Genomic DNA, 15,510 nt, shown 5'->3' with positions numbered 1-15,510 from the left:
TGGGTGTGACAGGAGGTTGATGCGGGGTGTGACAGGAGGTGGATGCAGAGTGTGACAGTAGGTGGATGCAGAGTGTGACAGGAGGTGGATGCAGGGTGTGACAGGAGGTGGATGCAGGGTGTGACGGGGGGGGTGCAGGGTGTGACAGGAGGTGGTGCAGGGTGTGACAGGAGGTGGTGCGGTGTGACAGGAGGGGATGCGGTGTGACAGGAGGGGGTGCGGTGAGACAGAAGGGGGCAGAGTGTGACAGGAGGGGGTGCAGTGTGACAGGAGGGGGTGCAGTGTGACAGGAGGTGGGGCAGGGTGTGACAGGAGGGGGTGCAGTGTGACAGGAGGTGGTGCAGAGTGTGACAGGAGGGGGTGCAGAGTGTGACAGGAGGGGGGGCAGAGTGTGACAGGAGGGGGGGCAGAGTGTGACAGGAGGGAGGAACGGGTGCAGAGCGTGACAGGAGGGTGCAGAGTGTGACAGGAGGGTGCAGAGTATGACAGGAGGGGGCAGAGTGTGACAGGGAAGGGTGCAGAGTGTGACAGGAGGGGGTGCAGTGTGTGAAAGGAGGGAGTGCAGTGTGTGAAAGGAGGGAGTGCAGTGTGACAGGAGGGGGTGTGGTGTGACAGGAGGGGGTGCAGAGTGACAGGAGGGAATGTGGTATGACAAGAGGGGGTGCAGAGTGTGACAGGAGGGGGTGCGGTGTGACAGGAGGGGGTGCAACAGGAGGGGGTGCAGAGTGTGACAGGAGGGGGTGTGATGTGACAGGAGGGGGTGCAGAGTGTGACAGGAGGTGGTGCAGTGTGACAGGAGGGGGTGCGGTGTGACAGGAGGTGGTGCAGTGTGACAGGAGGGGGTGCGGTGTGACAGGAGGGGATGCGGTGTGACAGGAGCGGATGCGGTGTGACAGGAGCGGATGCGGTGTGACAGGAGGGGGTGCAGAGTGTGACAGGAGTGGGTGCGGCGTGACAGGAGGGGGTGCGGCGTGACAGGAGGTGGTGCGGCGTGACAGGAGGTTGTGCGGTGTGACAGGAGGGGATGCGGTGTGACAGGAGGGGGTGCGGTGTGACAGGAGGGGGTGCAGAGTGTGACAGGAGGGGGTGCGGCGTGACAGGAGGGGGTGCAGGGTGTGACAGGAGGGGGTGCAGTGTGACAGGAGGGGGTGCGGTGTAACAGGAGGGGGTGCAGGGTGTGACAGGAGGTGGTGCGGTGTGACAGGAGGGGGTGCGGTGTGACAGGAGGGGGTGCTTCGTGACAGGAGGGGGTGCGGCGTGACAGCAGGGGGTGCGGCGTGACAGCAGGGGGTGCAGCGTGACAGGAGGGGTCCGTGCAAATACAGAGGAGGGGTGCAAATACAGAGGAGGGGGGCAATTACAGAGGAGGGGGGCAATTACAGAGAAGGGAGGGACAATTACAGAGGAAGGGGGTGCAAATACAGAGGAGAGCGCCTAGAGGCGATTCAGTTCGCATTGTGCGCTATATAAGTATTTCATTCATTCATTCATTCAGGAGAGGGGAAATTACAGAGAGGGAGCACAATTACAGAGGAGGGGGTGCAAATACACAGGAGGGGGTGGCAAACACAGAAGGGTTAAAACATAAGGGAGAGAGAGGCGAAAGGCAGCTGCTGGTGCAGAAGTTTTTAATAAAATAAATGCTTAAAAGCAATCCACTCACTCTCCATGTCAGAGCTGTATATGTCAGTCTGTGAAGTTGGCTGTCCCATCCTCCCCTCCGATCCACGCTGTCAGCCTCTGATGATGGAGGCGTGGTTAAGCCTCTGGAATGCTCTGATTGGTCACAGCATCCCAGGCTGACAGCTCACTGCAGTCTCCCCGCAGCTCTGTATCCTTGGCTTCCTCCAGCGATTCAGTGATAAGAGCAGCGTGGATCGGAGGGGAGGGTGGGACATCCAACTTCACAGACTGACATATACAGCTCTGACATGGAGAGTGAGTGGATTGTTTGTTTTTAAGCATTTCTTTTATTAAAATCTTCCGCACCAGCAGCTGTCTGTCGCCCGCTCTCTCGGATATGTTTTGATTGCTCTGTAATTGCTCCCCTCGCCCGCCGCTCCGATACCCCTGCTGTCCAGGTCCCCCTGTGTGCTGGGGCTCGTAAAAGGAGGCCCCATGGTACCCCTGTCAGCTGGAAATGGTGTCCGGGTGTGAGGCAGAGGGAAACCCGGGCACAGCCTCCTAAACCCGTACTGTCCGGGTCAAAACCGGACAGGTGGCAACCCTATTGTAATGGTAAGGTAGGCCACATGCGTTACAAGGGCAGGATAAAGGGGTGGAGTCAGGGGCGGAGCCAATGGGGTTGGAAAAATTAGGCTTCACCTATGGTGTCAAAAAATCCTTGCACCAGCCCTGCAAACACACAAAACTGCTGCCATGGATTATGTAATATAAAAGTATACATCACCATGCATGGCATCCCCGATGACCACGCCTGGATACAGAAGACGCTGCTGCAAGGGCCCAGGGGGTTTATGGTCTCCTGCTAATAGCTGGGACATTTGGCCGTACTTCCGCTTTGCCTACCAAGGGCCAAGCTTAAGCTCTTCATGGCACCACATCCATCTCCCTTCTCAACCCCGCTAATAGCTGGGGACTGCTGGAGACTCCACGCGTCTTCTGGAGCACAGCTTGCCGAACAACCAGGCCTTGATCGTGGACACTTTATCCAGTGAGTGAGGTAAGACTTCAACCATTCTGATCCTTAGGAGCACCAAAAAGGAACACAGTCTCTGGCTCTGACCAAAATATTGTGTGAGTGGGGTCCTATAGGAGTGGAGAGGAGGCAGAGTTAACCCATACGTATGCTGCCATGGAGTCTGTCAGGAAATGTTTTATAACAAAAAGTAAAAAAACACTATGTTTTTTTTTTGGTCTTTTTTTCGTTTATAGTGCAAAAAATAAAAAAAACACAGTGGTGATCAAATACCACCAAAAGAAAGCTGATATGAAAAAAATTATATAAATGTAATTTATGTGCAGTGTTGCATGGTTTCACAATTGCCAGTTAAAGTAGCACAGCACCCTATAGAAAAAAAGCTTTGTTCATTAAAAAAAAAAAAAAAAAAACTGGCTCCTAACTTTTTAGCTGGCTTAAAATGTTCACATAATTTCATAAGTTTTTTATTAAATTAAATCAGCAGCTTTCATTTAAAAGAATAACTGGCGATCCTCACATGAATATTTTCAGCAGAGCCCTCCTAACCCTCTTGGCTTAAATTGTATTGTCACTGTACTGTCTCCGTTTTTTTATGTAAAGTGCTGTGCAATATAAATTCTGTGTTGTAATAATACTAATAATAATAATAATAAAAAAGGTCCTTGTTCAGACACTTCCTGTTATAGGGTGACAACTGTTTTCCCCATGTTGTCACCCTTTCACATGCACCACTGGTGGAAACAAATTGTACAGGCACAGTCCAAGGTTGTCATCATCGGGAAGCCAGTTGAAAACAATGCGTGTCTGGAGTGAATGTATGTAGGCAGGAAGTGCATATATAAGGCTATATTAGATGTGCAGTACTGATATGTGAAAAATGATTGGGGAAAAAAAAAAGCAAAACCAATATTTTAGAGAAAAAAAATAGTAATTGATACAATAAGTGTTTTAGTAAAATACATGTCTTCCAGCTAGAATTTAGATCTACTCTTCCAATGATAAAAGATAGGAGCATGTTTAGCTATAAATGCTTTATTTACTCTTATGCCCCGTACACACGATCGGAAATTCCACCAGTAAAAGACCGATGGGAGCTTTTGGTCAGAAAATGCGACCGTGTGTATGCTCCAATGGACTTTTGCTGGCCAAATTTCCCCCAGCAAAAGATTGAGAGCATGTTCTCAATTTTTCAGTTGGAAAAAGTTCCGGTCGTCTGTAGCAATTCTGACGCGCAAAATTCCTACGTATGCTCGGAAACAATTTGACGCATGCTCGAAAGCATTGAACTTAATTTTCTCGGCTCGTCGTAGTGTTATGCGTCACCATGTTCTTGACAGTCGAAGGTTCAGCAAACTTTTATGTACCGTGTGTATGCAAGCCAAGCTTGAGCGGAATTCCGTCGGAAAAACCATCCAGGCTTTTTCTGACGGAAAATCCGCTCGTGTGTACGCGGCATTAAACTGGATACACACTACAATTTTCTGTAGATTTTTTTTCCTTCAGATTTACCAAAACCATATATTATGAGGTTAAACCTTAAAGCGGAGGTCCACCCTAAAGTGGACCTCCGCTCATCGGAACCCTCCCCCCCTCCGGCGCCACAATTGGCACCTTTCAGGGGGGAGGGGGGTGCAGATACCTGTACAGTACAGGTATTCTGCACCCACTTCCGGGATAGCTCTCTGCGGAAAGGGGCGTAGATTACGCCCCTTTCCGCAAGTGCCCGCCCCTTTCCGCAAGTGCCCCGCTGCCTGCTGGGAAACACACAGATCCCAGAGGCAGCGGGGACCATCCTTATTGCGCAGCGCGATTCGCGCATGCGCAGTAGGGAACCGGGAAATGAAGCCGAAAGGCTCCATTTCCTGATTCCCATACCCAAGATGGCGACGGCAGCACCCGACAAGACGATCTAGAGATCGGCTTCAGGTGCCGACATCGCGGGCGCGCTGGACAGGTAAGTGTCACTATTTTAAAAGTCAGCAGCTGCAGTATTTGTAGCTGCTGGCTTTTAAAAAAAAAAAAACGCGGAGTCCCGGCAGACTCCCGCTTTAAGAGTTCAAATTTGTATGCAATCAGGCAGGCCCTTGCACTATATGGTTTTGATAAATCTAAAGGAAATCAGACAACAAAGTTGTATAGTGTGTAAAGCCTTGTACACACACTTTTTCGACCGAACATCCGTTTTTTTGTTGCATGCTAGTCTCATGTCAAAGTGAAGAGGTTACTCACAATACGAAAATTCTCATAAGACAGAATTCAACTTCCGAAGTGACGTAATGTGTTGAATAGTTTTGTATGTATTCTTTCGTTTTTGAGCATGCGTAGTCTTGCTCTTACGATTTTTTTGTACGAAACCCGTACTAAAATCAGACATTGGGTTTACACGCAACAAAAATGTTATAGTGTGCACATCCAGCTTTTGTCTAACAAAAAAGCGAAATCGGCTGTCAAAAGCACCGTACTAACGATCTGACAGCTCGTCATACAAATTTTTCCATCTGATTTTTGTATATGGTGTGTATGGGCCCTTAGACACTGGAATATTATTTCTTGCTCAATTTCCAAAAGCAAGACAGGCAGCTTTGTCAGCATCATATCGAAACTAGGACAGGAAACAGACTGCACATTCAACCCAACACAGAATCGGCAAAGGGCGCCCTCTGCTGATGGCTAGGAGGAACTTTAACACCAGCCAGAGTCATTCATGCACAGCAATGGTGATCTGTACTAACAACAGGTCCTATTATGTTTGAGTCTGTAAGAAAACAAAATAAAAAATAAACCGTGTCTAGTAAAAGCCAACCTATTATTTAAAGTGGACCTTCATCTACTCTGCTTCCTCCCCCTCCCTCTTATACATTTTTTATCCAATCGGAAAATACTTTTTAGTTTGGGCAGCCTGCCACTTACTGACTCTCTGTCTAATGAGGTAGATTTGCTGCTGCTCACATGGGATGTCCATGGCACATATCCAAGAAACAGTGTTGGATAAATATTTGCTCTATTTTTGGATCTGAGACCTGCAGCATGTTTGCGCACCAAAACAAGGGAAGACTGGATACAAATCTAGTCAACAATGGCCTCCTATTCTATTAACAACCATAACTGAATCCGCATTCTGGACTGTTACAAAAAGATACATGGTCCCATACAGATTAGTGCATGTTCACTCCTCCTTCTCTACAAAATTCTTTTGTGGCTGTGATGTCTACACACAGTGGACCTGTCCAATGCTCCCAAGGTTTTGGCACAATTCAAACTTTTCTATAATCTGTTACATTGCTCTTTCTTTAGAGATCCCTGGTATGCTCTGCTTCATCTTAAACCTCCAGGGCTTACTAAACCTCAATTTAAACTAGCAACTTATATCCTGCTAGCAGCAAAGCAGACAATAGCAAAAGGTTGGAAGAAACAGTTTACCCTCTTTGAAGAAGTTTGTTGCCATATTGATGGTTACCTTATCAACAAAAGACTCACTAGCATTCTTTTAGACACACATTGGAAATTGCTTATGATATAGAGCCCTTGGGTACAATATGTCCACCCCTCGATGCTCAAAGCAAGCATCCTTGTAGGTGATGAGTTTCAGGTCCTGTCTTCGGCATCCTCCAGTGTCTTCCTACTTTCACCCTCCCTTTTCTATCCTGTCAACACTGCTTCCCACCTCCCTGATGTAGGAACTCTTTTACTTTTACTTTGGTTCTTCTCTCTGAAGCAGACTAACCCTACAGACCAGCTGGCCATACACCTATAGATTATTTGCAGATTTTTTATGGTTAGATGGAGAAAGTGCAAAAGATTTCTCCATGCATGCTAAACTGTGTGGATGGAGGAATCTCCCATTGGGCCAAGCTTCAGTATCTTGCTAGTTGGCCCCACTGGCTCTCAACCTAAACAATGCCTGCACCCAAACAGAATGTTGTGAGAGCCAGCAGGGCTGACTAGCAAGATATGGAAGCTTGGGCCAGTGGGAGATTCTTCCATCCACACAGTTCAGCGTAGATAGAGGAATCTGTTCCACTTTTTCCATCTGATCATAGAAAATCTGCAGATAATCTATAGGTGTATGACCAGTCTTACAGCGAATCCTGCCCAGTATTCTTCCAGCTACCTTACTTCTATTGTACAGCTTTAGAACACACTTGCAGTCTTGCATATTTGTGGACTCTTGATATGTTTTTTTTTTTTTTTTTATAAATTCTTTTTATTATTTTCAAAAAGTGCAAGTTTCCAAAACAAAGCCCTTTGGGCATTCCCGGGCTCGCATAACATAAAACAGTAGGTCAGGCATAACAACCTAATGCCGGCCATACACGGTTCGAATTTCTAAAGAATTTTCTTTCGAAAATCGTATCTAAGAATTTTCGTATGAATTTCGCACCATTAGTGGGCTGCACCAACAGCCGATTTTCGTGCGGAAATAAAATTTGAGGAATCGGACATGTTGGAAATTTTTAGAAAAACGAACGATTTTCTAATCAATGATGGGAGAATCGTGCGAGAAACGTAATAAGAAAAGAAAATGTACGGAGAGAAAAGAAGATTCCCAGCCAAGAAAATTATTTTCTGTAGCAACATGAGGTGAAATTGAAGGCTTGGTCGGCCGAATTTCGAAAATCAATGGTGGCATAATCGGATCACAAAAAAAATGAATTTTCTGATTTTGAAAAGAAAATTCGTTCGAAATTCGACCGTGTATGGCCTGCATAACTCTATCTGCCCAACCCTAAGAACAGAGGAAAACACAAAAAAACAAAAAAAACTAAAACAAACAAAAAAAAAAACACAAACAAACCCCGTAGCTTGCTGCTAAAATTGACAGGAGAAATACCTTTTACAGTATTTGACATAAGTGTATTAATTCACTGTAGGTAGTCTATAAAAACAAAGGTCCATCAGCGGGTGTCTACCGGCAGTCAGGCGGCTCAGGTGCCATCCCTGATGGAACCATTAAGGGAGTCTTCTATGAGCTAGATTGGGCTGACAATCTCACAGGATTCTCCTGTTCCGCAGTTGTTGTCTCAGACTCCAACCAGACATTCCAAACCCTTTGAAACTTATGAGGGCATCCCCGGTTAGAATATACTTCCCTATACAGGGGTATTGCAAGGTTAACCAATGACTTCCATGCACTCAGGGTGAGGGCCGCCGAGGGGGCCCTCCACCGGAGCACAATCAGTTTTCTGGCATAAAAGAGTAACAAACTCAGTAATGTGCGAACTGCCCTCGAGGGGACCACCTCGTCCACTAAACCAAGCAGGTAGATCTCAATCGTTTGGGGTATAGGAATCGTGGTTAGTTTAGTAATAAAGGAAACGACTCGTGACCAGTAATGTTGTACCTTAGGGCAGGACCAAATCATGTGGATGTACCCCGCTGAGTCCTCCTGACAGCGCCAACACTCTGGCGTGGAGTCAGGGTATATTTTATGAAGCCTATATGGAGTATTGTAAAGTTTATGCAATATTTTAAATTGGATCAACCGGTCTCTAGAGGAGACCAAGTATCTGAATGGGGCGTCCCAAATGTCCTCCCAGTCCTCCCCAGCCAGCCCCGGCAGCTCCGCAACCCAAAAGTCTTGGAGTTTTTCTAATCCACTATGAACAGAAGGCTGCAGAGCTTTGTAAATCGTGGATAAAGGTTTAGGCAATGTCTCCTGACGCAGGAGCAGTTCCATGTTAGACTGATATAGGGTCACAGGAGAGTCAACGAACTGAGTCTTGTATGCATGACGAAGCTGCAGGAACCAGAAGAAGTGTGTATTGGGTAGTTCAAATCTAGATTTTAGCTGGTCGAATGACAGTAACGCACCATTCTCACAAATATGATGGATATACCGAACGTCCCTCGACGCCCACACGATCGGGTCTGGTATAGAATAAAATTCAGGTAGGGAGGGATTAAGCCACAATGGAGTATTAGGAGAGTAGGTCCGGGACTCAGCCGACCGGCGGCCGACCACCACAGACCACACCCTCAGCACCGTCCTCATCGAGGTAATGAGAGGGTGCGGAGCTCTGGGACCCCTGAACAAAACGTTCCCCAGTGCTTCAGATGATCCCACAATGGAGGCCTCCAAGGCAACTGGTGCGTTGGTGGCGTCCGAGGCCAACCAGCCACGGGCATGTGCCAGCATCGCCGCGATAAAATAGAGGAAAAAAATCAGGACATGCCAGGCCCCCCTGCGTCCAGGGTCTTTGTAGTATGGACAAGCGGAACCGGGGAGGTGTATTGCCCCACAAAAAACTAGTTATGTGAGAATTTAGGCGTCAAAAATGAATCTTGGGGATCCACGTCGGAGAATGGCGCATTACATACAGGAGAGGGGGGAGCAGTTTCATTTTAATTAAATTAATTCGACCTATCAGCATAAGGGGAAGACTGGCCCATACTTTCAGCCTATTGTGTAGTTTGCAGGATAGGGAGAAGATTTAATTTACAGAAGTCTTGTATTCTGGGAGAAATAATAATACCAAGGTATTTAATTTTTTCTGCCCACTGTAACGGGAGTGAGGAGTCCGCCAGCCCCCTAGCCCCCGGGTCCACCGGTAGGATCTGGGACTTGTCCCAGTTAACCTTAAGGCCCGACACCGCAGCAAAGCTCGATAGAAGCTCTAGCGCCGCCCGAAGGGATGGTCCGGGATCTCGGAGGAAGAGGATAATATCGTCAGCATAGAGTGCAATCTTTTCCTCCAAGGATCCCACCCGCACCACCCGAACGGTGCCCGAGGATCTCAGCGTGACCGCCAAGGGCTCAATCATTAAAGAGAAAAGGGCTGGGGATAGAGGACAACCCTGTCGGGTGCCCTGCTCTACGGGGAATGAGGGAGACAGCCTACCTCCCAGTTCAATCTGTGCTGTCGGTTTCTGATATAATAGTCGGATCCATTTCCTAAAAATTGGGCCAAAACCATATAACTTGAGTACCTCCTCCATGTAGGTCCAGGACACCAAGTCAAACGCCTTTTCAAGATCCAGGGCCACCAGAACTCTGGTGTCCTGGTCCGTAGGAGGAATTTGCAGATGAGTGAAAACCCTACGGATATTGACATCAGTCAATTTCCCCGGCATAAAACCAGTTTGGTCTATATCAACCAAAAATGGGAGGATCCCCATCAGCCTGGTGGCTAGCACTTTCGTCAGAATTTTTAAAACGTAATTAAGGAGGGATATAGGGCGGTATGCTGAACAATAGGAGGAATCTTTCCCCGGCTTTTGAACAAGGACTATGTGGGCCTTGCGACATCGAATCAGGTAGAGATCCTGTCTCTAAACTAAGGGCATACATCTTATGAAGCCGTGGGGCCAAGTCGGCAATGTACATTTTGTACCAGTCTCCTGGGAGTCCATCAGGACCCGGCGTTTTATTAGGTGGTAATGAGCAAATTGCCGTTTCTACTTCGGCAATCAAGATGTCATCTTCTAAAAGGGCTACATCCTCCCCCATCAGACCAGTTAAGGACAGTCCGCGGAGGAAGGAGAGGTGCTCAGAGGAAAGCTGCGTAGTAGTGGATTTATATAGAGAGGAGTAAAATGTAAGAAATTATTTAACCACTTTCAGACCGGACCATTTTGCTGGTCAATGACCAGAGGTCTTTTTACAATTTGGCACTGCGCTGCTTTAACTGGTAATTGCGCGGTCATGCAATGTTGTACCCAAACAAAATTTGCGTCCTTTTTTTCCCCACAAATAGAGCTTTCTTTTAAAGGTATTTGACTGACTCTGCGATTTTTATTTTTTGCGATATAAACGTAAAAAGACCGCAAATTTTGAAAACAAATGATATTTTCTACTTTTTGTTATTAGAAAAATCCAATAAACTCAATTTTAGTCATACATTTAGGCCAAAATGTATTCAGCCACATGTCTTTGGTAAAAAAAAGTCAATAACTGTATATTTATTGGTTTACGCAAAAGTTGTCACATCTACAAACTAAGGTACATTTTCTGGAATTTACGCAGCTTTTAGTTTATGACTGCCTATCTCATTTCTTGAGGTGCTAAAATGGCAGGGCAGTACAAAACCCCCCCAAATGACCCCATTTTGGAAAGTAGACACCCTAAGGAAATTGATAAGAGGCATGTTAAGCCCATTGAATATTTAATTTTTTTGCCTCAAGCGATTGAATAATGACAAAAAATATATATATATTTTTTTTACACAAAGTTGTCACTAAATGATATATTGCTCACACATGCCATGGTTATATGTGGAATTGTACCCCAAAATACATTCTGCTGCTTCTCCTGAGTACGGGGATACCACATGTGGTCGACTTTTTGGAAGCCTAGCCGCGTACGGGGCCCCAAAAACCAAGAACCGCCTTCAGGATTTCTAAGGGCATACATTTGTAATTTCACTCCTCACTACCTATCACAGTTTTGAAGGCCATAAAATGCCAAGATGGCACAAAACACCCACAAATGACCCCATTTTAGAAAGTAGACACCCCAAGCTATTTGCTGAGAGGCATGTTGAGTCCATGGAATATTTTATATTTTGCCACAAGTTGCGGGAAAATTACAAACTTTATTTATTTTTCACAAAGTTGTCACTAAATGATATATTGCTCACACATGCTATGGGCATATGTGAAATTACACCCCAAAATTAATTTTGCTGCTTCTCCTGAGTACGGGGATACCACATGTGTGGGACTTTTTGGGAGCCTAGCCGTGTACGGGGCCCCAAAAACCAAGCACCGCCTTCAGGATTTCTAAGGGCATACATTTGTAATTTCACTCCTCACTACCTATCACAGTTTTGAAGGCCATAAAATGCCAAGATGGCACAAAACACCCACAAATGACCCCATTTTAGAAAGTAGACACCCCAAGCTATTTGCTGAGAGGCATGTTGAGTCCATGGAATATTTTATATTTTGCCACAAGTTGCGGGAAAATTACAAACTTTTATTTATTTTTTATTTTTTTTCACAAAGTTGTCACTAAATGATATATTGCTCACACATGCTATGGGCATATGTGAAATGACACCCCAAAATAAATTCTGCTGCTTCTCCTGAGTACGGGGATACCACATGTGTGGGATTTTTTGGGAGCCTAGCCGTGTACGGGGCCCCGAAAGCCAAGAACCGCCTTCAGGCTTTCTAAGGGCGTACATTTTTGATTTCACTTCTCACCACCTATTACAGTTTTGAAGGCCATAAAATGCCAAGATGGCACAAACCTCCCCAAATGACCCCATTTTAGAAAGTAGACACCCCAAGCTATTTGCTGAGAGGCATGTTGAGTCCATGGAATATTTTATATTTTGCCACAAGTTGCGGGAATATTACAAACTTTTTTTTTTTTTTTTCACAAAGTTGTCACTAAATGATATATTGCTCACACATGCCATGGGCATATGTGAAATGACACCCCAAAATAAATTCTGCTGCTTCTCCTGAGTACAGGGATACCACATGTGTGGGACTTTTTGGGAGCCTAGCCGCATACGGGGCCCCGAAAACCAAGCACCGCCTTCAGGATTTCTAAGGGTGTAAATTTTTGATTTCACTCCTCACTACTAGGGATGCACCGAAATTTCGGCCGCCGAAACATATCGGCCAAAAATGGCCCTTTCGGCAAAAAGCCGAAAGAGAATTTCCGTACTGGTGCCGAAAATGGGGCGGGGCTTGCGGAGCTTGGCCCCGCCCCCAGTGCCGCCCATCACGGGGGTGTCATTCTGTCTTTAGCTCTCCTCCTCCCCTCCCTCCTCACCTATGCTGCAGTCAGCCTGTGGGGTCTCGCTCTAAAGTCCCCCTCTCCACAGCAGTGGCTGCATATGTCTCCTCAGCCGATGTGTAACACATCGGCTGTGCAGGAGTTCGGGCACGATGTTTACTGTGAAAGTGAAACCAAAGGAGAGGCGTCTAGCAGTGTGTGCTGTGCTCTCTGCCTCCCCCTAGAGTGCAGTACCCAGCATGGAGATTAATGTACAGAGCTGCAGCTGCCAATTTAAAAAAAAGACTGTCTATATATATATATATATATCTATATATATATATATATATATATATATATATATATATATATATATATATATCTATATATATATATATGTATATATATATATATATATATATATATATATATGTTTGTATGCCTGTGTATTGTATGTGTGTGCATATATATATATATATATATATATATATATATATATATATATATAATGTGTGTGTGTGATATGTGTGCATGTTTATATTTATGTGTGTTAAGTGTGTATGTTTCTATGTGTGTGTGCGTGCATGTATGTGTTATATGTGTGTTGTATGTTTATATATGTGTGTGTGTGTGCGTGTTTTTATATGTGTATGTTTATATGCACTGGTGAGGCACTAGGGGGCAATCAGGGGGCTTTATTCGGTAGTATATGGGGGTCCCTGGCGCTATAAAAAGCTGCGGCGAACCTAAATACCTACCTGCCTAACTAGCGTCACCTGTGACACTAATACAGCGATCAGAAAAACGATCGCTTATTAGGCTGGGTTCACACTGGAGCGATGCGGGAACGCTGCGAATCTGTGGCGGGTTCCCGCATCGCATGCCTCCCGGCGGCAGTTCACACTGCACTATGCGAACTGCTGGGAGTGTCAGTGAAATGTTAATGACACCCCCAGATCAGTTCGCATATCGCAGTGCGATCTGCAAACTCGGACAGGAATCGGATCGCATGGTGTGAACACCCATGCGATCCGATTCTGCTGCGGACCAAAAAAAGGGTCCCGTGCGAGTTTCGGAGGGTGCGATGCGAATTCAGCCATACTATCTGCACTGCAGTGCGGTGCAAATCACATCAGTTCTCATAAACCGCTGCAATGTGAACCCAGCCTTAGTGACACTGGTGACGGGGGTGATCACGGGGTTAAACCTTTATTGGGGGGGTTAGGGGGGTACCCTAGAGCTAAAGGGGGCTAACCCTAACTGCCCTAACAGTTATTACAGTCACAAATGACACCAATGCAATAATAAAAAAAAAATGCAATTGGTGTCACTGTGACTGGGGGTGCAGGGGTGATTGGGGGGGTGATCGGGGGGTGAAGGGGGGGGTGAAAGTGTGCCTGGCGTGTTCTACTGTGTAGTGTAGTGTTGGTGCAACTCACCGATCCTCTCTCCTCGGTGCCGGAACAAAAAATACCTGACACGGGGAGAGATTACATCACTTCCTCTGCCTGTTTTTACATTACAGGAGAGGAAGTGATGTCATGCTGCAATTCCATTCATCAGGAGCGATCGCGAGGGGGTGGCCATGAATGAATGGCCGCCCCCTCATCCCAGATCGCTCCTGAACGGATTCCGACTGCCGCTGGCACCGGGGGGGGGGGGCCCGATCGGGAAGGCAGGGACGTAAATGTACGCCCATATGCCTGCCCGTGCCATTCTGTCGACGTACATCGTCGTGCGGCGGTCGGCAACTGGTTAAGGATGGCAGATGGGTCAGAAGTCACACCCCCTGTCTCAGTGTGTATAACGGGTACAACCGTCTGAAATTTGGGGTCAGCCACCAGGCCGGCCAGAAGCCTTCCGTTCTTGTCCCCCGTTTCAAATATTCTGGCTCTAAATGACCTTTCCGAGGAGTTCGTCATATTAGATAAGTGTATAGATAGCGACCTTTGAGCCTGTGCCAGGGAGGAGTATGCCCCCGGAGAAGGATCCAATGCAAACTTCTCTTCCGCCATATGCACCTCCGATTCTAGGTCCCTAGTCTCAGAAGCACAGTCCACCCTGGCAGCCTTTATTGCAGAAATGTAATCCCCTCTTATAGTCGCCTTGAAGGCGTCCCACGTCACCTGTGCAGTGGACACATCGTCATTACAGACCCAATACTGATCAATTTTACCCTGCTTACTCTCCTCCACCCTCTCATCTCGTAGCCAGTGTGTCGCAAGTCTCCAACCCCCTGCGCCCCCCCCCCCTCTCCAAGCTGCAGAACGACCTCTAGAGGGGAATGGTCTGATATGCCCGCAGGCAAGTATTTTGCCGAGACTACATATGGAAGCATAGCCGGGGAGCAAAAGGCCAGGTCAATTCTGGAGCCCGAGCGATGGACCGCAGACAGATGGGAGAAGCGCTGCACCTGAGGGTTTTTCCACCACCAGACTTCCGTGAGCTGCAAGGCCGTGGCCCAGTGTCCCAGATCTGGATCCGGCAGTCGGGTCGGGTTGGAGGTCCTATCTAGTATGCCATTAAAATCACCCGCTAAGATAAGCCTCGTTACCATATGAGGAGCCAACTTGTCACACACCGCATGAAGCACAGATGTTGAGAAAGGGGGCGGAACATACACGTTCACAAACGCAAACACCTGGGCCTCCACAGTCAATAGCAGTATGACAAATCGTCCCCCCAGATCCAATATAACTTGTTCAACCTGGCAATTAAAGGATCTGTTCAAAAGAATGGACACCCCCCTAGCATAATTAGAATATGTGGCGTGAAAGGACTGTCTCACCCATCTCCTGCGGAGAGCCAAGTGTCTGCTGCCCGTCAGATGGGTCTCTTGGAGGAAGAGAATGTGCGGCTTGTGTGCTTGTAGATACTTAAACATTAATGCTCTCTTGAAGCGACTATTAAGACCACGCACATTCCATGACACCAATCTAAGCTCCATCTAGCAGATATATACATAACAGGGTAGTCCACCAGAGGGAGGGGGGAGAGCAGTCCGCTCTGCCCCCCCTACCCCCCAGCCGGCCACCCCCCCAACAGGATATGGCAACCAACACCCACACATGGACAATAGTACCTTCATAGATATAAGTAAGTAGTATCAGAGTACGATAATTCAGCAGCAAGCAAATAACCCCTGCCAACCCACCAGAACTATTGGAACGGGTCAGCTTCA

This window comes from Lithobates pipiens, unplaced genomic scaffold (genome assembly GCF_037356315.1).
Source record: "Lithobates pipiens isolate NorthernLeopardFrog02 unplaced genomic scaffold, aLitPip1_a1.2 Scaffold_28, whole genome shotgun sequence".
In the NCBI taxonomy this organism is placed as follows: Eukaryota; Metazoa; Chordata; class Amphibia; order Anura; family Ranidae; genus Lithobates; species Lithobates pipiens.
Note: the sequence above shows the minus strand (reverse complement) of the source record.